Raw genomic sequence first — 23892 nt, 5'->3', positions numbered from 1 at the left:
TACATTCTATGCAATTAAAAGTAGATCAGCAACTACAAGCTGGATAATATGTATTGTTGTACCAGGCAAATGAATATGGTTTTTTTATATGCAGCAGAATGCAACAAGATTCCTTTTATTTTTCCTGCTAATTGATTTCATGATCTTGGATGCTAATATACATTAAAATTTTCAATGACTGGGATTTTTAATGCCTGTATTGCTTCTTTGTGTTCATGAAGTCCTTAGAACAATTCTGTATGCATTTAGTACATTTATATCTTTCAAGTGAAATAACATAGTATGAAAACACATACCATATAAATTAATATTAACAATATCAATTATCATATATTAATAAAATATACCACACACGTCACCTATACAAATCAAGGAAGTTAAAAGAACATATTCTACTTTATTCAATGGTGCCCAATTTAATTCCATTTTATTCTCCACATTTTTTCAACTAGAATACTGTATCTGGAATGAGGTGTCATCATTAACATTTTACTTATTAGATGTATATATCCTGGTTTAACTTGTACATCTATTGGAGTGATCCATATCTGTGGCCCTACTTACTTCTGTACTCCCTTTCTTAGACGATCTCTCCAGTAGGAGATTATAGATTCTATCTTTTTTTTTTTACTTATACTGAGTAAATTGCCATGCAATTTGAATGCGTGACAACTCTTGGAAAAGTGATAGAATAATTGCAAAAAGTAAGAGCAATGTCTAAACTTGGTTGAGCTGCCTCAAAGTTATAGTCATGAATGACCTCTGGGCTTTGGCTTTCTGTTTTTTCTTTTTTCTTTTTCTTGTTTAGTTTTTTGCTATAGAAAGGCAACAGGTATTAGGATCTTACCAGATCTGCATGCATTAGAACATACATGTAGACTAACCATTCTGTCTGGCAGCCTTTACATTTGTGAGTGAATATTTTTGTCATTGAATTTTAATAAGTGTAAATTAAGCTCTCAGCTGAGAACTGCCACTTCTAGTCTCACATCAGAATCTGCATAAATCATAGCACCACCCAACAAGTGCAACAACGTCCACCAGCTGTTGTTGCTCAGTATCTACCATATCCATGCACTTCCTTTTGCAAATTATATTAATTATGTGTAAATAAAAAAAAGATGTCAATTAGCCAGGAAGCACTGAAGCATGACACATTTAGGATGTTACTTGCAGGCGCTGAACAAGCTGTCCACCTTGAAAATGTAAGACAACTTGTCTCTTCCTTAAAGGAACCCTTTGGTTTAGATTAAAAATTTACAAATTCTAATACAAGAACAGTTGGGTGAAATTCTTTAGATTAAGTATAATATCCTTGCATTGTCGTAATACAATTGTCTTGCCCTGTTTGATTACAGCATTTTTTAAAAAACTGTAAAATTATAAACTGATTGTTTGCCATTTAGGCCATGAAGAGAATCATAACAGTTTTGCTCCAATCTCCCATGCTGGGTCTTATGTTATTTGGGATGATCAATTACTATAGCAATAGCAATAGCAATAGCAGTTAGACTTATATACCGCTTCATAGGGCTTTCAGCCCTCTCTAAGCAGTTTACAGAGTCAGCATATCGCCCCCACAGTCTGGGTCCTCATTTCACCCACCTCGGAAGGATGGAAGGCTGAGTCAACCTTGAGCCGGTGAGATTTGAACTGCTGAACTGCAAATAACAGTCAGCTGAAGTGGCCTGCAGTACTGCACCCTAACCACTGCACCACCTTGGCTCTTAGCCTCGTTCCTGAAAACTCAGAAGCAATAATGTATTTATTGGACAAATCAAAGTTGCAAAGTTCTGCAAGTTTTTGTTGCTGGAATTTTTCCACAGGAAGTTCATTTAATAATCTCAACATTGTTGTATAAATTGGACTTATCCACAATGGAATTGTAGATAATAATATCTATGCCTAAATAACAATACCCTCTTAGAATAGAATTAATAAAATATGTTTAACTATTGTAGTAATAAACTCAATTTATTCATTTTTAAATCTATTCATTTTTACATCATCGTGTTTCTGCTTCCTAAATGGAAGCCACATTTAAATAAGTTTGTGTGTATGCGTATCATTAAATTTTCTACCCAACTCCCAACAACTCTTGTAAGAGGCTCACAACAATTAAATAAATTACAATAAAACCAATACAGCAAGCATGAGAAATCGGGTGGAATGAATTGTGGGTCTCAAACTCGTTGAGTTGTGAAGACTCAAGGAGGATACTGTTGTTGCTGTGTCCAGAGGGGCCCTGTTTTGCTGTGTTGTGAAGACTCAAGGAGTCAAGGAGTCTTCACAACACAGCAACAACAGGGTCCTCTAGATCTCACGGGAAACCTCGTTCCACAGGGCAAATGCTTCTATAGAGAAGGGGTACTTTGAGGGACACCTTCAACAGATGATTCTATTTAACTGAAAGAACTAGAATCTTTTTTGGATTTAGGGTTTTTCTACTATGGATGCATATGAGATGGACACTTTTAAAAAGTCCTAGTTTTGTCAGAATAAATGAGAGGGAATTGTTATTGTGGCTATTTAGGCTTTTAATGTTTAATTTATTGACAGAATTTTACAAGAGGCCTAGATGGTATTAATCCCCCTGCCTTTTCCTTGGTGGGGGGGGAGGTGTCCCCTGCCTTTTTAATTTCCAAAAGCAAGCAAAAAGGATGGAATAGCAATATAATGACATCTGTAAGAAGCATTGGAAACCATTGTTTGGATGTACCTACAGGAATAAGAGTTAATCATTGGAATTACACATCAATTATCCAAAGCAATTATTTTCACATTATAGCTAAAGATGAGAAAATAGTATTCAAGGCGAAGCAATATTCCAATACATTTAATCAAAAATAATAAGTGAATAATACAGCAGAGCAGCATGATTTATTTACTATTCCACCATGAAGAGAGTGCCAAGAGAGACCACTGAGAGAACACTTGTGGTAGATTCATTGTTCACATTTTCCAGGCAAAGGAACACAGTAGAGAGTATTCCTCTTTTGCTTGTATAGACTGATGAAGCAACAAAGCAAAACTCCTCTGTATATTTTTGCCTTTCTAAAAAACACACAGTATGGACTTTAAATAAGCAGGAGAGAGGAGAGTATTGATGCTTTTGAACTTCGGTGTTGGAGAAGACTCCTTAAAATACAATGGCCAGCCAAGAAAACTAATGAATCATCAAATAAATCCATCCAGAGCTTCACTTGAGACACAAATGACTAAAGCTCAGACTATCCTACTTTGAACACATTAGGCAAAGATCTATCTCTCATGAAAAGGCTCTCATGCTGGGAAAGGTGGAAGGAAAATGAAGTGGATGACCAGCAGCAAGATGGATGGACTCAGGGGTGGGCTTCGAAATTTTTAGCAAGGGGTTCTCTGCCCGGTTGCTGGGTGTGTGTGGCTATAGTGGGCATGGCCTAGTCGGCCTCCTGCACCACCAGGAGGGGGGCATTTTTGCCCTCCTGGGCTCCGGAGGCTTTCCTTGAAACTCCAAGAGGGCGAAAACACCTCCCCAGGCTCCATAGGCCCTCTGCAGGCCAGAAACGGGCCCATTTCTGGCCTTCCCAAACTTCTGGTAGGCCTGTTTTTTGCCCTCCCCGAGCCCCTGTGTGCGCCCTGCACTTACCTGCATCCAAAAAGGGCCGCTTGGGGACTCCTAGGAGGGATGGGGTGGGCAGGGCGGGGCCAGCCAGGAGTGGGATTTGCGGGTTCTCCAAACTGCACAGAATCTTAGCTAGAGGTTCTCCCAAACACCTGCGAACCCCAGCAGCCCACATCTGGATGGACTCCATTACAGTGGCAATGAACAGACCTATCAACCTGACCTCAATACCAGGAAAGATTCTAGAAAATATAATCAAGCAACCAATTAGCGAACACATAGAAGCAAACAAAGTAATAGCCAAAAGCCAACATGGGTTTGTCAAAAACAGATCATGCCAGACTAATCTTATTGCATTCTTTGATAATGTGACAAAATTAGTGGACCAGAGGAATGCCGTCGATATAGTTTACTTGCACTTCAGTAAGGCATTTCATAAGTTAGACCATAACCTACTACTAGATAAAGTAGAAGAATGTGGGTTAGACAGCATCACCACCAGATGGATTTGTAACTGGCTGACCAACCACACTCAACGTGTAGTCCTCAATGGAACTGCATCTTCACGGAGGGAAGTATGCAGTGGAGTACTCCAAGGCTCTCTTTTGGGCCCAGTACTCTTCAACATCTTCATCAATGATTTGGATGAGGGAATAAATGAGGAACTCATCAAAGTTGCAGATGACACCAAGCTGGCAGGAATAGCCAACACTCCAGAAGATAGGCTAAAGATACAGAAGGATCTTGACAAACTTGAACATTGGGCACTATCTAATAAAATGAAATTCAATGGTGAAAAGAGTAAGGTTCTACATTTAGGCAACAAAAATGAAATACACAGGTACAGTATAGGTGGTACCTTGCTCAACAGTAGTAACTGTGAAAGGGATCTTGGAGTCCTAGTGGACAACCATTTAAATATGAGCCAGCAGTGTACAGCAGCTGCCAAAAAAGCCAACCCAGTTCTAGGCTGCATAAACAGAGGGATAGAATCAAGATCACGTGAAGTGTTAATACCACTTTATAATGCCTTGGTAAGGTCACACTTGGAATACTGCATTCTGTTTTGGTCACCATGATGTAGAAAAGATGTGGAGACTCTAGAAAGAATGCAGAGAAGAGCAACAAAGATGATTAGGAAACTGGAGACAGGAATTGGGTATGTCTAGTTTAATAGAAAGAAGGACTAGGGGAGACATGATGGCAGTGTTCCAATATCTCAGGGGTTGCCACAAAGAAGAGGGAGTCAAACTATTTTCCAAAGCACCTGAGGGCAGAACAAGAAGCAATGGGTGGAAACTAATCAAGGAGAGAAGCAACTTAGAATTGAGGAGAAATTTCCTGACAGTTAGAACAATTAATCAGTGGAACAGCTAGCCTTCAGAAGTTGTGAATGCCCCAACACTGGAAGTCTTTAAGAAGATGTTGGATAGCCATTTGTCTGAAATGGTATAGGGTTTCTTGCCTAGGCAGGGGGTTGGACTAGAAGACCTCCAAGGTCCCTTCCAATTCTGCTATTGTATTGTATTGTATTGAATGCCCTGTCAATAGATCTGAAAGATCTAGTAAAGATAGATCATCCTAGAGAAAATCTATGTGATTGAAAAGAATCAATACCAGCTTGATGGCATATACAAGTAGTCTTCAACTTATGACCACAACTGAGCTCAAAATTTCTGTTGCTGACTGAGTCATTTGTTAAATGAGTTTTGCCCCATTTTATGACCTTTCTTGCCACAGTTGTTAAGAGAATCAATTAAGTTAGTAATATGGTGATTAAGTGAATCTGCCTTCCGATTGACTTTGCTTGTCAGAAGGTTAAAAAAAGATGATTACATGACCTAAAATCATCATAAATATGAGCCAGCTGCCAAACCTCTGAATTTTGATCACATAACCATCATGGGGATGCTGTAATGATCATAAGTGTGAAAAAGGTCATGCCATTTCAAACAATCACTAAATGAATAGTTGTAAGTTGACAACTATCTGTAATCAATCAACGAATAAAAGAACATAATATATAGCTTACTGGATCAGGATAAAATACAGTGGTGGGATTCAAATTTTTTTACTACCGGTTCTATGGGCATGGCATGGGTGGGTGGGCATGGCTTGGTGGGCATGGCTGGGGAAGGGTACTGTAAAATCCCCATTTCCTCCCCACTCCACTAACCTGCTTTCCAGCTCCGTTCTCCTGTTCAGGGCAACAGAAGAGGACCCAGCCGATCAGCTGGGACTTTGGAGGCAGCAAATAGATAGGAGTGGAGCCAGCCAGAGGTAGTATTTGCCAGTTCTCCGAACAACTCAAAATTTCGACTACCAGTTCATCAGAACTGGTCAGAACTGGCTGAATACCACCTCTGAAATAATATCATTTCCTCCCACAGATGCTCTGAAAATATACCAGGATGGTTTTGGGGAAGCTTGGTTCAGGTCCATTTTGAGTCACCAAAGCTCTCTGGGTGACTTTGAACTAGTCCTTTTCCAGCCCAAACTACCCCATCTGGTTGTTGTTCTGGAAGCAGCCCCAGATATGTCATCTTCTTAACAAAAGTCAGGCTATAAGTAAAATAAAATGTTAAAAATGAAAAAGAAATAAAATCTGTTTTATCAGATCTGGACTACAAAAATCCAGATAGTCACTTTCTGTAGCAGCAAAGAAGGCAGGACAGATAAAAGAGATTTTGTATTTCTTTGCTGCCTTCCCATGTTAATTGGGATTTGTGGTCCATATCTGTAAGCTCTGCCTCTGAATGGAACCATTTCAGAATAACTTCCAACAAGATTCACATTCTTTGTATGGATTGTCAAAGTATTTATCAGAAGTCTTTTTTTTTACATCATTGGAAGCAATATTTAGCCTACCAAAAGGTTTCTACCGAACAGAGACCAATATTTTTATTTTTTCTATAAATTGGACAAAAAAGCAACAATATTCAAAGTTCTTCTAATGACATCATCTACCTCAACTTTATTTCCTAAAATGTGTCATCTCTTATGTCTTGATCTTTTGGGATTAGACATTGTACCCTTTAAAGCAATGTAGCTCCATTAGCATGAAAACTTTTTTTTTCTTGAAGCTGTAAGTATAAACTCATAATTTTTCTTTTTCACCTCCCTTCTTCTCTCCCCCCAGTTGATAACACTGCAGAGAAAAATTTAGATTTAGTGATTTTTCACATGTGATTTTGTTAAGTAATATCAAATAAAGGCTATCTGTGTTTAGTCTGCAGTATTTTACACGTATAAATATTACAGTTACAGGCCAAACCAGATGTTATGCAGGACATCAGCATTCAAGATCTGTGGATTTTTTTAAAAAATATATATTAATAGCCGTCAATCCCAATTAACATGAAAGGAACTTTCTCTCATGCTGTTAAATTTCTCTTAAAATTGTTCTTGCCCTGGAGTGCTATTTACTTTATGGAGCAAAAGCATATTGGCATTACACCAGGAACTATAAGTAGCCCTTGGACTAAATTCATAAGCTCTTCATCACAATTTCAAAATAAAGGTGTGTGTCTTTTATCCATCTATGATAGTCTGCAGTGCAAGACAGAAACATAGACTATCAGTAAGAGAGGGGACGGTGGAGGTAGCCCATCAATTGCTTCAATCCTGCTTCTACCAGATCATAAAAAAGGGATACTTGACATTACAAAAAAGAAAAAGAAAAAAAAGATGGCCAATATTCTTTATAAGTGTGACAATCTGGATCAGGGAACAAAAAAAATAGAAAATGTAAAAGGTAATCCTCCTTAGTTCCCAATCTGTGGCTATTATCATGCCACGTCTAAATTACAAAAATCCAGATGACCACTAGATGGTAGCAAAGATATAAAAACAAACAAGAAACGAGCCTATAAAGAAGCCCTTTCTATCCTTCACAATCCCCTGGAAAAGAAAGTTTTCCTTAAAATAGAATAGAATAGAATAGAATAGAATAGAATAGAATAGAATAGAATAGAATAGAATAGAATAGAATAGAATAGAATAGAATTCTTTATTGGTCAAGTGTGATTGGACACACAAGGAATTTTTCTTTGGTGCATATGCTCTCAGTGCAACTCTACTATGTGGAAGTCCTCTAGATCTTTGCAGCACAAGTAAAATAAGCCTACTTATTATTAAACACTTTGGAAGATTATAATGGATCCCAGTAAATAAGCAGCATGTATGAACTCATCCTTAATCAACTAAATACCTTTAAATTTAATTGTTTTATAGGGCTGCTGCATATCTGATAAGAGTTCCTGGATGATTATGAACACATTTAGCCAAATTGTGCTAAATTTAGTTAAAATGATTTAGTTGTTGCTAAAAATTAATGATTCTAGATTTACAGTGATTTATAATTCCTCTCTTTTGAATTATATATCACTGCAAAGAAAGATCAGAATCGTGCAGGCCATGGTTTTCCATATGACACTCAGAAAGTGAAAGTTGAACTTTGAAGAAAGAAGTATAGAAAGAGTATTGATGCTTTTGATATCTCCTGTCGGAAAAGATGCCTGAGAAAGCTTGGATAGCCAAGAAAACAAATACATGGATCATAAAAGAAATCAATCCAGATTTCTCATTTGAGACACAATTATTAATGATCATATTTTGGGCACATTAAAGACCTCCCTTGAGACATCCATAATGCTGGAAAAAGAAAAGAAAAGAGGAAGATCAGCAGCCAGGTGAATAGACTCAGTTACAGCAATGAACTAATAACTTTGGAAGACCTAAAACAGTGATGGCAAACCTTTTTTGCCTCGGGTCCCAAAAGGGAAGCCTCCGGGGGCGAAAAACGGCCAAAAATCAAGGCCAAAAATCAGATGGCCAGCACGTCCATACATGCTGGAGCTGACAGGGCAACGCCTCACATGCCCTCAGAAATGGCTCTGCGTGCCACTAGTGGCACCATACCATAGATTTGACCTAAAGGATCAAGTTTAGGACAGATCATCCTGGGGAAGATCTAGCTCTATCGTTACCAAATGTTGACACCAGCTGGACAGGACATATTCATAATCAGTGATATTTTTTCCAGAATAACTGATTTTCAGAACTATATTAAAACATGGAGAAGGATTTTAACTCTATGGATCCATGACACAGAAAGTTTCTTGAGACGGTATTCATAGGCACAAGGGCATCCACAGAGGGACCCACAACTTCAAAACGGCAGGCACGAGCAGGACAATTGAAGCCCACCTATCTTTACACAGAAGCAATGCCTGAAACCTGTGTGCCTGTCATTTTGACATTATTAACTCTCTGCAAATGTCTCTGCATAGGCATATAATCCAAATACTAACTTCTCTCATGCCAGTCTACATTAGGATGACTGTATGGCACATCAATGAAAGCAGAAACCTAACCCTAAGTTTTTAGGGGTTGTAATTCTCTGTTCTTAGATAAATGGGCCAAAGCCTAACCTTGCTGTCAATAAGAAGTCACCTCTGTAGTTATTAAGAGGTTCTGAAGAAGAACAATCTCCTTTGGTCTTTTGTGAGATGTGTACTGTTTCTATTAATATTTCACATATATGACCTGAGATATCTTTATTTATTATTTATTTAGCTATAGAGGTGTGATGGCTCAGTGGTTAAGTTGGGCTTGTCAGCTGCAAAGTCGACTGTCTGGGATCAAGATCCAAGTGTTGCATGATGGGGTGAGCTCTCGTCCCCACCTTAGCTCCTGCTGATCTAGAAGTTCAAAACCATGCAAATGCAAATAGATAAATAGGTACCACTTCGGTGAAAATGTAACAGCATTCCATAATATAATACTGTCCACATGACCATGGAAATGTCTTTGGACAGTGCTGACTCAATGGTCCTTGGAACTGGGATGAACATTGCCCCTATAGTTGGCAACAAATAGCAGAATAAAATCTGCAAGGACTCCTTATATGCAATAGCTAAAGTAGTTTACAATCAAACACAATTCAAATACAGTAAAATGCATACAATTTTAAAAATACAAACTAAAAACACTATATATGCTAGGCAATACAAGGCACATATTTACAAACTAAAATGGTATATATTAAAATACAATTAAAAGCCTGGGTAAAATGGAAAAGACGTTATTTGTTGCCAAAATGATGTGGGCACCAGTTGCACATCTTGGGGGAGGGTGTGCCATAAATGTGCTGCACCACAGAAACAGTTTTCTACCTTGAAAAGCGCATCTCACCTCCCTCGGTGAGGGAATCTGGAGGAAGGCGTTATTTGATGATCTTAAGACCCAGGTAGGTGCATAGGAGAGAAGATACTCCTTTAGGTTCCCTGGTCCTAATTGTTGTGGGCTTTAGAAGCCAAAATCAGGATTTTGAATTGGGTCTCTGGACAGACTGACATTCAGTGCAGATGGCAAAGAACTAGCAATGGAGGTTCAGCCAGTCTCAGTGAGAGGCTAACTCCTTGGGTCAGAACACACTGAAATTTCCAGACCATTTGCAAAGGCAACCTTACCAATTACACATTGCAATAATCCAACAAGGAAATTGCCAGAGGGACTAATGGTTGCAGGCTTTTTATAGATTTGGAGGGATAAACCATCCTGAGCCTATGCTTTTTCCCTCACTCTCCTGACTGGAAAAAAAAAGACCAAAAAAAAAAAAGGGAAATACAACATGGTGCTACTCAAAAAAGTAAGAAAAGACATAAACCCTCCTCTAGGTGTTCACCTAACACATACCTTATTTTTGTTCTCATCACTTTAAACGAGGTGTTTAGAAGACAGTCCCAGAGCCTCTTAGTTAAAGGAAGGGATAATGGAGCTCTCAGTGGGCTTCCTTTGGGCTGTGTTTTAGAGCATGAGCCCCACTTCCTCTGGGATGCCCCAAGGACCATTTGAGAAGATCTGAAGTGTGCCAGAAAGAAGCTTCTCCCTCCCACTAGAGAAAATGGCCTTTCTGAACCCCCTCTTCCTCCCAGCCTTTGAGTAATCCTTGTCTCTCCTACAGAAAGCCGCTCCAGAGAAGGAGGGGTCGGGCAATCCTGCTTGGCCAGTTTCATCCGGAGAAGACAAGGGATCCCCACTGCCTGGGACCACAAAGGCTTCCCCCCTGTCTAAAGAGTTAGCCAGCATGTGCAAGGCACTATCCCTGCCGGGTCACTTCCACCTTTGCCTTGAAACACGCTGAGAAGAGCGCTTCATTTTTTTTCTTCTCTGCTTTCTCCCCGAAGCTGATGATGGATTTATTTCCTTAACAAAAAAGACAGAGAGTTTACAGTTCAGCTTTCACAAATGCATCTGATAGTTGTATAATCCCAGCAGGACAGGAAGATCCCTCCCGCCGGGCTATTCTTCCCCCCCTCCCTTCTCCATCCCCCCACTACCCCCTTTCTAAGGCCTCAGACAGTCCTCAAACAACAACTGTCTGCAAGTCCTGGCTAATCCCTCACAGGTGACCTTAAGGCAGCCGATGCCTCTCTCTAAACTCTTGCATTCCAAAGCCTGGCTTAACCCCTCATGTGCTGTGGAAGCACCCTTCCCTTTGTAGCTCAAAGAGCCAAGGCCAACTGGGGTGGGGGCGGGGAGAGGCAGGGAAGGGAGGCAGTTTCCCAGGTCAGGCTGGGCTGTGAGCTGAGCACCATGGTGTTTTCTGAATCTTCCTTTCCACCTCTTTTGGTCAAAGGTTAAAAGCCTAATGTATTATTATAAAGCAAAAAGGGGGGGGGAGGCAAGGAGAGAGTGGCATTCTTTCCTATAAATCATTCTAACAATCTCAGCACATGTGGGAGCCAGACCGTGCTGAAATCTCCTCCATTGCTGCTTCTGTACCTTCCATTCTTTATTTACTGGCTCTGACTGAGGACTCCACATTCAGCTATCTGATAAAGAAGAGCACAGTTTTCTCAAAAAGCAACACCCATTTACCGTCCTTTGTATGGGGGTTGCTGCTCCCATCTGGCTGTGGATAATGGGGCAGGTGTGAGGTTCAAGGCAAATACCTGGGAGCAGGAGGAGCTGTTGGGTTTTTTTAAACTACTTTAGGTTTCTGCTTAGCAAAGGTCATGTTTCCCCTCTGCTGGGCAGCCTTAGATAAACTTTATTTTTCAGTTTCAATGTCCCAAGTAAAATATGGGAAGAAGAGTATCAATGTATCCTAGAAGGTTAAACATATCTAAAAATGCACACTCACCAAAATCCTATTCGGAGCCAAGTGAATTGCTTTAGCTTTCTCTAATTTCTTCCCCGCTTAGAGAAAGGGAGTTGCATCACCATTGGCACTAATCATAGATTATGCTGTGCTGGTTCAATGAAAGGTATTGACTGAGTTTACTATAGTAAAAAAAAAAGTTAGATTCCAAATTGGGGATCATTAGGAACAGCCTTGAAAATAAAAATGTCAATATCATAAAGACTCCCCACAAATCTATGATATGAACTTAGCTTAGAATAATGTTCTGGTCACTGCACTGAAGGATGAGAAAATAACAATGCAATAAGGAGAGAGGAAACATTACATTGGAGGGGATAGTTTTTTGTTTTTTTGAAAAAATAATGATTCCCTCTTATACTGCGAGATGCTTCATAATTAAATTTAAAAACAGATAAAAAGGAACTTCTGCACATAGCATATAATTAAACACAGGGCTTAATGATAGACATCAGCCTGTTGAGCTTTACATTAGATAGCAATTGACAATTAAGCCTATCAATGGGTACCAATCATGATGGCTACTTATTTTAAGTAGGAGGAGGAGACTACTGCTATTACATCTTGCTGAAGGACCCAACAAATATCTGGTTGATGGGAACAGGAAGCTGGGCTAGATGGACCAGTTGATCTGACCTAAGTTAATACAGTGACTCCCATTCAGCAGATTTTAGTTCCAATGGACAAATTTCTATCTAGACATCTCTCCAAATCGCAGGCTGCATCTGAAATATACTAGCCCGGCAATTAAATATATATATCAATTATGTCTTAATTTTACAACTTCCATGACAGTTTACAACATTTATATAATGTTATTGTTAATGCAAATTAATCCACTTGCATAATGATGTCACTTGCAAATGATGTAACTTACATGATTTGTGCCCATTTCTATACAATTTTACCCATTGACATAAATTGACACAAGTGATATTGTTTCAGATTAAATGGATACTTGGAAATAACAATAATTCCTATCTGCAACTAGTCCATTAACTGTATTGTAATATATCTGTCAACTAAATAAGTGGATGGGGAGCTATTCGTATGTATAGTGTCCTTTTCTATACTTACGGTGGTAATCCTTGTATTTGATATGCTGCAGATTTTGACTCGGTTCAGAAAAATATGCTAAACCATGTTGTTTATCCATATTTTCTAAAATAAATCACAACTAGTTTTGTGTGCACTACAGTACACACTGTACAATAAACATGAGTCACAAACCACAAATTTCTGGATTCACACAATACTAAATAGTAAATCAAGCCAATGTTTTCATTGTAGTATGTAAGCCACTTTAAATGGAGTTAAAAGAAGTCTGTCAACTTCATGATACGAGGAAGCCACCTAATATAACATATTTTATTAAGTAACTAGACATCATTTCAATAAATTTCATGAAAGTAATACAATTCCTGGAAACCGCATCAATTGAACAAATTCTCTTTTCAGAAATAAAAGAAAGATAGCCTTCATAAAATGGGCAGGAATATCTAAATATTTGCTTTAACAATTCTCCGGCAAGGGAGTTGCAATGAATTAGATTCAGAAAGAGTGAATTATGTTCTTATTAGTATTTACTATTTTCTATCAGATGTTCTGAAATAGTAATACATTTGTATTAAAGGTAAAGGTAAAGGTTCCCCTTGCCCATATGTGCTAGTCGTTCCTGACTCTAGGGGGTGGTGCTGTTTTAAAGCCAAAGAGCCAGTGCTGTCCTTAGACATTCTCTGTGATCATGTGGCCAGCATGACTAAATGCCGAAGGCGCCCAAAATGCTGTTACCTTCCCTACAAAGGTGGTTCCTATTTTTCTACTTGCATTTTTACATGCTTTCGAACTGCTAGGTTGGCAGACGCTGGGACAAGTAATGGGAGCTCACTCTATTACGTGGCCCTAGGGATTCGAACTGCTGACCTTTCTGATTGAAAAGCTCAGCGTCTTTAGCCACTGAGCCACCGTGTCCCTTAACATTTGTATTAACTATGGTCTTATTATAACTTTAGCATGTCTCTCTCTCCACGTGCTCATATGGAGAATCCTACTATTCTTAACAATTTAACCGGATTATTATGCAGAATATTCATAACATCTGGATGCAGCAAGCTGAACAGCTTATTCAGGGCCATCAGAAATCTGGGATACCCTGCAAATGGAAATGTTTAGAAAATTATTCTTACGATTTGGTGTATACCCATTTGCCAGCAAAATGATTCAGCTCTCAGCCAGAAAAAGGAATATGTGAAATTGCTGTAATAGTGGGCAAGGGACCACAAAGAGATTTGCTAGGGCAGAGGTAGAAGTGTTATAAACATTAAAAAGGTCATCAGATGATGATAATAAAAGTGGAAAGAATTGTGTTTTAGGTTATTACCAGTTTAGGATGCTTTGAGAAAGGATGCAATCAGGAAGCCCTTGCAAGATAAAGTCTACCATGAGAATACTTTTTCTTCTGGGGACTCTATGTGCATATTCCACGCATTTCTTGACAACAGCATGGAAATGGCTTGCCATTTCCTTTTTCCATGATGGTTTGAACACAATTAACAGCATTATGATGTGTCTTGATGGTAGTTTTGTATATGGGAGGTTCCAATGAATCCCAATGCTATCATAAATGCATGTCACAGTCAAATATAAAAGCTAATCCAGGACTTTTCCTCACTTGCTGAATTAAAATGCTATCCATTCTTCCTTCGGTCAGCAGAAAAATCATCCTAGACATGAAATAATCTCTGTTCAGATTCAGTGTCAAATAGTGCTGTCCTGTCATGCTCGTGTAGTATACAGATACAGATTAACAGAGTTGGAAGGGACCGTGTAGGTCATCCAGTCCGCCCAAGCAGACCCTACACCATTTCTGACAGATGACAATCCAGTCTCTTCTTGAAAGCTTCCTGTGATGAAGCTCCCACAACTTCTGAAGGCAACTTCTGTTCCATTGGTTGATTTCTCTCACTGTCAGAAAATTTCTCCTTATTTCCAGGTTGAATCTCTCCTTGAAAGTGACTGGTTCCTGTGGTTTTGCTGTCCTCCTCACCCTGCATATTGCCAACCAGCAGAAAAACACACAACTATTCATTCATTCTGTCATTTTTTTTATGGCTGCTCACTCAAAAATGGCTCAATATGTCAATCTCTGCATTACAGCAGAAATAGCTGCAAGACTGCCTGCCCAGTGCTTCTTCTTCTGTATCTCATTCTGCCATAACCCAAGATGAATAAAATAAAATAAAATAAAATATATCTGACTGGAGTCACGAAGGGACAGGGGTCGGTTCCTGCCAATTCTAACCTCTTCTATAGAAGAGGTTCCACAAATCTACAGTGCTGTTTAGAACCGGTTCCACCTCCCTCCCCCTGCCTGTCCGCACATCATCAAGATGAAGAGCGAGAGGAGGAATTCTGGGAGTTGAAGTCCACAAGTCTTGAAGCTGTCAAGTTTGAACAACCCTGGGATTTTTTTTCTAAAGGGTTAGGGGTGCAAGGGTCTTGTAACTTGACAGCTTTAAGACCTGTACACTTCAATGCCAGAGTTCCTGAGCCAACATGACTGGAGGAGGAATTCTGGGAGGTGAAGTCCACAAGTGTTAAAGCTGCCTTGTAACTTGACAGCTTTAAGACTTGTGTGTTCAAATGCCAGAGTTTCTGAGCCAACATTTTGGTTACTAAGCAAAAGCATTGTTAAGTGAGTTTCACCACATTTTACAAGTTGGCCACGCCCACACAGTCACATGGCTGGCAAGCCATTCTCACCCAGTCACATGGCTGGCAAGCCACTTCCACAAAGCAGGCCACACCTACAGAAGAGGTTCTAAAAAAATTTGAAACACACCACTGCAAAGGGAGCACAGTCGCAAGCAAGACCTTTGCTTAGGAATTCTCTCCCTCTCTGTTCTTTACTTATGCAACAAATGCCAACCTCCAGATTCCTCCCTACTGGTTGGGGAGTTAGTGGAGAGAAAGTTACAACTTACAACAGTTTGTTTAGTGACTGTTCAAAGCAGTGGCAGGTTCCAGATCCCGTTGCAACCAATACAGGACCAGGTGTCCCCCACATGAACATGCATAGTGCGTGTGCACACGCGCGGCGCACGCATCCGTACTTATCGCCTGCGATGCTCCACAATGCTCCAGCTGCTCAGAGCATTGCGGAAGCCCAAAAAACCTCAAATACCGGTAAGGAGCGCAGGCAGACAAGTGGGCCCTCCGGAGCACCATACCAGAATGGTACCTGGTGCTCCCTATGTACCAGTTGTAACCCATCACTGGTTCAAAGTTACAACAGCACTGAAAAAAGTGACTTATGAAGTTTTTCACACTTATGACAATTTGTTGCAGCATCCCCATGATCATGTGAGTTACATTTGGATGCTTGACAACTGGTTCATATCTATGACCGTTGCAGTCATGTGATCCCCTTTTGCAACCTTCTGACAAGAAAAGTCAGTGGGGAAGCCAGATTCACTTAACAACTGTGTTACTAATTTACTAACAACTTAGCACTTAGCACTTAGACTTATATACTGCTTCATAGCACTTTACAGCCCTCTCGAAGTGGTTTACAGAGTCAGCCTATTACCCCAATAATCTGGTGCCTCATTTTTTACTGACCTCGGAAAGATGGAAGCTGAGTCCACCTTGAACTTGAACAGCTGGTGATCAGCAGAAGTAGGCTGCAAAACTGCACTCTAACCACTGTGCCACCATGGCTCTTTTATGTGGCCATAAAAGTCATAAAATGGGGAGGTCATTTAACAAATTTCTCAGTTAGCAACATATATTTTGGTCTCAATTGTGGTTGTAAGTCGAGGACTACCTGTAATTAGGTCTTCGCATTCCAGTGTTTCAGCTGATTAGGCACTTCATACTGTTTCATGACCAGGTTAGTTGTGGCTTAATGTGTCACTGTATCCAGCCCTTAACAATGATAATAGTAGAATGTGGGGACACAATATTAGCAGGGACTCAAAGGAATGGGGGTGCCCACATTAGCCCACAATGGTCAGTAAACATGTTTGTGATCCCACTGGCTGCTGTTCACCCAACTTCCTCTGCTGTAACAAACAGTGAAGCATAACAGAATTAACACAACCTGCAGGTGTTGATGGATGTTAACTGAAGTGGTACAATATCTATACTGGTACAACTAAATGATGACTTTAGTCTATCTCTCGCATGTAATGAAGATGATATCACAGGACAGAGAAGAAAAAAGATATAACCCGGGAATACTTCTTCTATGATTAAGTGCAAATGGAGGAAAGCCCTCAAAAAGGCTACTTGCCAATGGAAAAAATATTGATGTTAATTAGAAATATGGTAAGAACACACAAAAGGCTATTACTTTGAAGGATATGTCAATCTTCTCTAATCTGATGTTTTCCAGCTGTTTGGTCTAAGCAGCATGACCAATTGCTGGTCTGGAAAATGGTCCCAACATAACTGAAGGACTCCACATTGGGAAAAGTGGTATACCTATACAGGGCCATGCCCATTACCATTATCTCAAAGGAGTGGATGTGTGTCCAAGTTGTGATAGTTCAGTGCTATATTAACAACCTGGCAGGAAGGAATCCGTAAGTTTTGGCATGCAGAATATCATTATAAGAAAAGCACAGAGATAATGAGTGCAGTGATGTTTTTAAAGAGAAAGAAAGAAAGAACTTGGCCGCAACAGAATTGTGAAGTCTTGCCCAGTAGTGTTTCAAATAATTGCATCATTGCTTGCCCCGGGAGTATGGTCATCTCATACAGACCCTGCTTTACATGAAAATATGACTATTCAGGAACATGGTGCTATTGATGCAGCCTCTGGAATTGCATTAACAGCCTGCCACTGGGAGTACGGGCTTGTTTTATTGGATAGGAGCCATCATTGCAGGTCCTCCAACATTTTTTCATCAGCGTTCCAGCCTACCCTGTGCTTTTAACTTTAGCAAGACCTCAGGAACCAAATTATTTGTAGTGCAAATAACCTCACTCCAACAGGTACGAGAAGATAAAACTGGACCACCGGCTGACCGATCAATAATGAGTGTTTAATACCTGTGCTGAGATTTTTCTACAGAATGACAGCAGCTGTGGAGAACAAAGACCTCTTTTCTCTCACTCGTGATTTCTCTCCTTTTGTAGGAATGATGCCAAACTTTGGAGCGATCAAAGTACAAGCGGTGTCCAGAGATGATCCCATATAATAAAAGGAGAAAAGAAAAGAAAAAATGGAAAGGTTATGTTACTCTTGTTAACTTACAGTTAGGCTGCCACATGCTATGCAAGCTGTAATATGCCCCCTAGTGGTAATAGCGATAACCCATTCAGCTAGTAATTTTAAAAGAGAGAAATTGGAAAGCTGGCAATAATTCTGCAGAGGGGAGGTGACGTATGGTCTCATCCTAATTACCTTTGTTTACCAATGGGTATTTTGCAGGAAACAGATGGCTACATAACAATTCCTTCTGTTTCCAATGTTCTGGTGTGAGTGTCAATGCTGACTCAGCCAAAACAAGTAGGCAAGGCAAAAGTACCCATACATTAGAAGTAAGTATCTGCAGAAGTAGGAAAAGTCCAATCTTTTCAGAAATACAATTTTACTTAGGAACAAAAGCCTCAGTTAGGGAATATCCCCCAAACCGAGTAGTATGTGTGCAGGGACACTAAATATGTTCAAGCTCTTAATTGGGGGATACCAAAAATTGGATTGGACGGGGAGTGGAAAAGAATATTGAGGAAGAGAGCAATTCTACCAGCTGTAAGAAATCATAGGAGTATTACACATTACAGTGTTGTGATAGATCTTGTTTGTCCTTCTTGTGTTTTATTTCTACAAAACTTAAAATTCAATCAGATTGAAAGAATAAAGCAAATTCCAATATTTTCATAGTTTCACTGAGTCAAAAAAAGCTGTCCTGGAAAACATGGAAATGACACTGATCTTGCAATGATCTACAAAACATTTTTCACAAAGATGGGTAAATCTATGGGGTTCTGAGAAACACCATATTTCTGAGACTATCCATGCAAATCTGCCAGCATTTCCACATAATTAGCCCTGGTCAAACCTCTCTTCAATGCTATCCTTTCAAGCAATAAACTATTGGGAGATAAAGTCTTATTACAAGAGACTGGCATTGTTTTTCTTATCTATGCTTTTTAAAAATTTACCAAAATTATTGCTTTGAGCCAGAAAAAGGAGCTAAGGGCAGCCCTTTAAGAGATGTCTGAAAGAAAACTTTGCTAATCTCAAACTGAAGATTAACTCCAACCGATGAATGGAAACCAGCCAGATGGTGAGGCTCAGTTATTTATTAGTTTGTAACCAAACAAATCAGAAGTTTCAAACTATAGCATGCCCATGTAGTAAACTTTAGCCACTGATAAGTATTTGAGTTTCTATCCTGTCTGACCCAGTCCTTCTTTCTGCCAGTTGATATTAACCTATGATTTCTATAAGAATTTCTTTGCTGCTTAGTAAGGACAGAAGGCAAGGCCATGCCTTTTGCTTTCCCACTCTATCCTTAGGCCAAATAAAATGAGATTTCAGTAAGTAGCACACCAACCTTCCTGAACTGACTGGCTATTCCTTGTATCCAAAGGCAGTGTTGAGCGGGCTCTAAACCATGGCTTATAGACACTGGACTCAGGGCACTACTTTAGCAGATGTCAGAGGGCTATACTATTGTTAATACTGGAGTATGATTTGGGTGCCAAGCCAATCAACCTATCTATGTGACCTTAGCAAAAGAAGGCACTTCACTTTTGCCTGAGTTAGCAAAATATCCTAAACTAACCATAACCTGCCTGCATAATTTATGGATTGCATTGAAAGACCCTACGATTCTCTTATTTGATTTATTGATTGTCAAACCTATATCCTCATTCTGATACACCAGACCCAGGTGGTTTACATATAGCACTGAAATAGCATTAGTAGTAGCTACATCAGCCTTAAAACAACAGTATAACATAAAATATCGATACTTCAATCAAACAATAAAGCATAAAACATCAATCAAAATGTAAACATCATATAAAAACATCGCCACAGAAAAACTTTGAAGACAAGTATCATCCATAAAACATAGAAATAAAATGCAGGGTTTAAGAAAAGAAAGATTGTTCATAAAAGTAGATTTTCAAGGTTATCCCAAAACCAGCAGGTCAGGATGAAAACCATGTCTTGGGAGGAGTGGATACTACAGTGTTGGTGCCACCACTGAACAAGCACTGATCCTAGAAGCTTCATGACAGCCCTCTTTTCTCTGCAACACTTGCAATAAATCCTTAAAGGATGACTAGAACTCCCAGTTAGTGACATAATGGAAAAGTCATTGTATTAGCTGGGCAAAATCCGAGCCATAAAATGATCCATGTGTTAAAACAAGCCATTTGAATCTGTCTTGGAAAACAACAGGAAGCCATTGCAACCAAGAGAGGGCCTGTATCACTTATTTATTTATCAAATTAAATTTTCAAATCTCATTTTGCAAAGTGGGCAGCTTACAATAAAAAAAAAATCCTGCACAGAAGTTCAGCCGTCCTATTTTGTAGCCACAGCAGTTTGTAGATTTCCTTTAAAGGCATCTTCACATCAAGCACATTATAATAATCAATTTCAAAGGTTACCATGACATGAACCATAAAAACCATAAAGGGACAAAGTTGATAAACCAAGTGCAGCTGAAAGAGGGCAGCCCTTGCCACTGGGCTCACTTGGGCACTCAGGGATAAGTGCAGAGTCAAGAACAACTTCAGGCTGTAGAACTGCTTTTTCAGAGAAATACTGCCTCATCCTTTCCTATCAGGCTTTTCAAAGTTTACATGTAAGATTTCTTACTTTTTGACTCCAGATACAGTCCTTCTCCTTTGGGCTATGAGGAATCAAGAAGAAAAATCATTTAAAACTTCACTTTTATTCAACCCATCCGGCTGAACCTCTTATTACTCCTTAATCCATCTAGCTCAGTAATTCTTAGCCATTCTATTCAGGGCTTTCTTTTAAACTCAGTTCCATGAAATAAAAAGTGTTTTCCTTTTTTTTTGCTCAAAATCCAGAATTACAGAACTTAATAAACTTTTGGTCAACTCTAAAAGGCATGATTTAGTTCTAGAAGTAAGCAGTCTTGCATGTGTGGAAGGCTTTAATGAGAAATTCCAAATTAAACCAATGAAGCCAAACAGAATATACTGGGAAAAGAGGGAAAAGCGGGGGGGGGGGGGGGAGAGAGAGAGAAAGTAACAACAGTATGGATTTCTGAGTAACATCCATACAAACAGCTTTTCTAAACTAATTACACATCACTTTATTAAATATAATCTCAGATTTCAGCACATGTTCACAATTCATTACAAAAAGCATAAATGAAAAGACATCATCTTGAGCCTCCTTGGATGTTGATCGATGCTCCTCCTCCTCCTTTTCTTTTCTTATTTTTTAACAAACGGGGGATAAACGAGAACCGGAATGTTTAAGAAAACTGATTGTCACTTTACAAAGAATGTACCATCTTTGATGTCCTTATTCTAGCCAGCAAATCAGAAGCTATCTAAAAGGCCTACACAATTCAAAAATGATCCAAAAAATGTGGACCTTCTGCACCAACTGAAAAAAGTGTGAGTGCTTAAAAGAATTAATTCATTAATATTCATGTGACACTTGTTTTTGTACATGAAAATTGCACCAGCATTATTGTATGCACAAAGAAGGAAGGATTCTACACTATGGAGGAATGGTGGGGAAGATAATCTCAACTTGTTCAGGTGGCTGACTTCTTTGATCAAAGAAATAACAATTTCTCAATTTCTACATGCATTCTTCCTGGAAATCCCTTACATTATTCTGCATGAAACAGAATAAAATTAAAGTATGATTTATGGTTTTGAAGATAGATTATAGAAAAAAAGAGTTATGTTGCAATTATAGAGTAAGAAGTAAAATTATAATTGCATTTATTTTTAGTAGATTGGAAGCTACTTCTTTCTATTATTTTTCTTTCTTTTTTCTTTTATTTTTATTTTCAATTCTTTCACATAGTTTTCTGTTTGATTTCTTTCTCTTCTTTGACTTATATTGCTTTATTTTAGTTTTTATCTTCCTTTTTTTTAAAAAAAATCTTTAATAAAATTATATAAAAAGTGAAGTTAATGTGACTCTAGAAGTAACAGCTATTCTTCCAAATCCTTTTTTCTCAAGTATGTGCAGCCGTGTTTTCTTGTGACTAAACCTTCCTTCCTCCTGACCCTTGGTGAAATTAGAAAGGCGCGTTCTAGTTTTCACCAGTTATGCCATTGTATACATGGGATTGCATGGGAGAGGCGTTTGGAGGAAACAAAAGCTGGATTCCTTCTATTTAGGCCTCCCAGCTTGGGGTCAAATTATCAGAAGCTTTAAGGGCATTGCTGTGCATTACCAAAAACTAAGGGTTTGTCACTATAAACAAGGGTCTTTGTTCCTCTTTCACATATTCCTACTTTTACATATTTTTAAATATACTTTTGTATATTCAAATATACCTTCATAGATTTGTGACATTTCGTATTATCCTATTTTTGGATACATTTCCACTGCAAGATGAAAAGCAAAACTTTCAGAAAAGAGAAAATAAAACACTTTTTTAAAAAAGATGCTCAAATACCATGTTTATTTTTTCAGTTCTTGCCCAGAGTTGAAAATCCATTTCTGGATCTCGTCAATTAGGGTTTCTTCCCCCCTCCCTCCTAATCAAAATTTCAGTTGCAACGGGGGGGGGGGGTCTAACTTTGATTAAGTTTAAAATTTGCTAAGACTCCAGAAAGCATGTACATATCCAACAGACTGATAATAAAACCAGCTACAACAACCAGCCCAAATCCAACCTTATCCTGAAATAGTAAGAAGCAATGCCGTTTTCAAGTCCCCAAGTTCCATCTCTATGGGTATAACTGCAGGCTTAAATCAGAAGAAGCAGGCAAACCTTTTGTTTGCAGAACAATTTTCTGGCTGTCTTTGAAGTTTTAGCCTTGTCTTGTTAAAGTGCTGAAATGATAGCTAGACACAGAGAGAAATCCTAGATTGTGCCGTGCTTTAGCGCTTCCATTTATCTTGTGGTCATCTCTGGATGATCTTTCTTTTTCTCTCGTTCCCTAGAAAGAAAGGAAACGATTATACAAGTTCCAGAGCAGCTGGTATATACTTCTACCCCAGCTACGTTAAGGTAACGTGTGGGCTTCGAATCCAGAAAATCTAACCTCATAAACACCAGTCTCCTTACATTTATTGGAGCGCTGATGATGAAGGACAAATAGCAGTAGCTTTCCACTGTCCATCAAGAACACTTGAAGGGAGGAACCCACAATATTCTTTGGCTCAGCAGGTTATAGGTCCCCTAAAATTATTCATTCCATCAAATATTTGTTCCACTTCACATAAAAAAGAAATTGCACCGGCCTTCCATCCCAGTATGGTTTCCTGACAGGCTTGAGGAGAAAACTATCTTCTCCTTAACAAAATAAAGCCTCTTTGTGCCAAGAGAGAATTCGCAAAGCCCTCAGGGCCATTCATTAGGTTTGTAATACATCTGAAGAGAGACCAGAAAGAAAGGTGTATTATCTCTGCATCCTGCTGCATATTTTGTTTTTAGAGGAAAAAGGGAAGAAGCTTTTTTTCCAAGGCCTTGAATTATTCAAGCTCAGATTAGAAAATGGAGCAACAGAAAGACCATTTCAGAATGCCCCCAAAATGAGACCATATGTGATAGAAGCATATTTTTTTTCTGAGAACACATACATACAATACAAGAAAATGAAGATAAGCTCATGCCAAATTCTTACCTCTCCTTAACCTATAGCTCACTTTATCTCATGTACATTTAATTCGTAATACAAGGCAGGAGTTATGGAAAAACAATATAAAGGGTCAGGTTTTGTTGCTTCGCTCCCTTCTAGCACAATTTCTTTCAGTTTCTCTGTTTTAAATGCCTAGGATGGTGTGAATTTCTCTCTTCCTGGGCGTGCTGAGCATATTTCTATAAGAAGAAAGGCTGCCAGAAAAAACTGAAACAGCCAGCAGGATTTATTTGGGAATGAACTGTGAAATGCAACAAGCCATCTTTCAACCCCAAATCCATCTAAATCCTGG

At 39.0% G+C, this 23892-nt stretch overlaps 1 long non-coding RNA gene across 1 annotated transcript in view; it reads right to left on the bottom strand.

Moving 5' to 3' along the window:
• The window catches only part of LOC116508743, a 28321-nt gene extending 5438 nt beyond the window's left edge, over positions 1 to 22883 (bottom strand). The window contains exons 1-2 of the long non-coding RNA XR_004255414.1: positions 22730 to 22883; positions 17826 to 17925 (exon numbers count right to left, since the gene is read on the bottom strand). This is a non-coding gene — a long non-coding RNA (uncharacterized LOC116508743). The remainder of the gene's footprint in view (positions 1 to 17825; positions 17926 to 22729) is intronic.
• Between the last annotated feature and the right edge of the window lie 1009 nt (positions 22884 to 23892).

This window comes from Thamnophis elegans, chromosome 5, assembly GCF_009769535.1.
Source record: "Thamnophis elegans isolate rThaEle1 chromosome 5, rThaEle1.pri, whole genome shotgun sequence".
Taxonomy (NCBI): domain Eukaryota; kingdom Metazoa; phylum Chordata; class Lepidosauria; order Squamata; family Colubridae; genus Thamnophis; species Thamnophis elegans.
Note: the sequence above shows the minus strand (reverse complement) of the source record. Positions and strands in the feature narration are given on the sequence as shown.